A 2042-nucleotide genomic window follows, 5' to 3' on the forward strand; every position below is an offset into this window, starting at 1 on the left:
GATGCTGGCTTGTTTGGGGGGGGGGGGGTTGGTTTTCTGGGGGGAAGGTGTTTTGGGGTGAGAGCATGTATATCTGGTTCTGTTCACAAGTTGCTTCAATTTGATCCTGCTTGCATCAGAACTAGTAGGGCCCTTCATTTCAGTGGGAGCAGAAACCGATGATTCCTCCTCTTGTACTTCTATTTTTACAATGTTCTACTTTCCTTGACATTGTATGATAAAGTTGTTAGCTTAATTTTATAAGCTCCAGAACCCCTCAACTTCAAAACTCCTGGAGCTAAGATGTAGGTTATAGCACTGTTGTTGAAGACTGCTTTCAACAAGGCATGCAAAGATCACTAATTATCTCTCTTATTTTTCTACAGGTCAGTGTTGCTCACTTAAGATGACCTTTTGAAGATGGGGTAAATGTAAGCTTCTGGAAGAAGTTGCAACTAGCTACTAATTGGGACTGGGTGAGCTGGACTGCCAGGCTGGCCCCTGTTCACAAGCTTTTCCCTGCCCACCCATTGCAATTCCCTGCCCTCCAGTGAAATATGGTGTTATAAGCAGGTTCTTTTCCTACTTACATGGGAGAGTGCACTCATTTGCTGGGAATGCTGCTCAGTTCTATCTAGTAAAAAGGAGGAGATGGCACAGAATGAGAACTGGCTGCATAATGAAGTGTCCTGGTACCACTGTGGTGGATAAAGTGAGTGTTGCTGGTGCTAAAGCAGCCTCCAGGACCTGTGCACCCTCTCGCCCTCTAACTAGATGGCTTTCGTCCCCCTCCCCCTGCCACCAATGTGGTACTACTTTCCAAACCAAGTAGTGTACATCCAAAATTGTGGCTTTTTACCCAATTGTATATATGTATAATTTTTATATTTTAATGCAAGAATTTAATTTCTGTATTAATATATACTTATAAAATGTTAAACTATATTAAATGGTCCTTCTAGGATCCAGAACTACTACAATAAAAACCAGAAACTAAGTGAAGCCTCTGCCTCTTCCATTCCCCAAAATACATATTTGTGTACACTGAAGTTTTAACTTCTACTTTATGAAAAATAGAAACTTTGATATCTTTAACTTTGTTGCAGGAGAGCTCAGTGTAAAGCAGTTTTTAGACTAACCCCAAAATGTTGTAAAATTACTTCCCAATCTATTTGAAAAGTACTTTAGGCATCTCTCTAAGCAGAAATTCAGCAAATAATGTCAAAACTAGTGGAAATATTCTTAGGAGGCATGAAACCACCTCTGTCTGGAACAGTTTGTCTCAAATAACCCTCCATGCTAATGTTCAGTGGGAGAACCACATCCATTAAAGACAGTGGCCTCAACTTTGTGTGTGTTTGTTCTCTTTCTTATCCTGTTCTCTGTTGGGCTGCTGCTAGTAGTTTCCTATACTCAGGTGCACAAAACTTGGCTTATTTGCTTTTACACTGTTGGTGTGCCTATAGTGGTGAAGTTCTTACAGTGGCTAAATCACATGGGGTGACATGACATGCAAACAGAACTTGCAGCTTTGGTTTGGTGATTTACAGAAAACTACAGTTACCTGCCTGGGTTACTGGAAGTGAAGCATAACAGCAGGCAAGGCTAGGCCACCTTGCCACCACAGAACAAACTTGTGCCACCTGGAATGCCCAAGCTGCCTGTGCTTGCCCTTTATACTAATAATAGTTTCCACTGACAATGGGGGGGCGGCCTCTGGAGTAAGGTTAAGTAGAGAAGATAATAGGAGGGGGGTGGTGGCACTGGCAAAGTCCAGTTGGCTTCCCAAAGCTGTATCTGACTTAAGTTGCTGACCCCCATGAAGGTCATCAAGAATGTAAGTTTTCCTAATTGCTCTTGAAAAACAAATTAGTCGGGTGTGTGTTTTGGTTTTTTTTTTTTTTTTTTTTTAACTTCACATTTGGTCTAGAAAGTTCTGGTTACTTCAGTGTGGTATCCCTGCTACAAGAGTGGTGGTAGTGCCTCCATTTCCTGGGAGCTAAAATGTGGTTTAAGTCACTGGCTTTTTGGTATTAGCATTCTAGCAAACTTAAGTATTTGTA

General features: G+C 41.5%; 1 long non-coding RNA gene across 1 annotated transcript in view; it reads left to right on the plus strand.

Annotated features, from left to right (window-relative positions):
* The window catches only part of LOC109301103, a 2816-nt gene extending 1494 nt beyond the window's left edge, over positions 1–1322 (plus strand). The window contains exon 2 of the long non-coding RNA XR_002098431.1: positions 366–1322. This is a non-coding gene — a long non-coding RNA (uncharacterized LOC109301103). The remainder of the gene's footprint in view (positions 1–365) is intronic.
* The last annotated feature ends 720 nt before the right edge of the window (positions 1323–2042 follow it).

This window comes from Gavialis gangeticus, unplaced genomic scaffold, assembly GCF_001723915.1.
Source record: "Gavialis gangeticus isolate Ggan-Ray unplaced genomic scaffold, GavGan_comp1, whole genome shotgun sequence".
Classification (NCBI taxonomy): domain Eukaryota; kingdom Metazoa; phylum Chordata; order Crocodylia; family Gavialidae; genus Gavialis; species Gavialis gangeticus.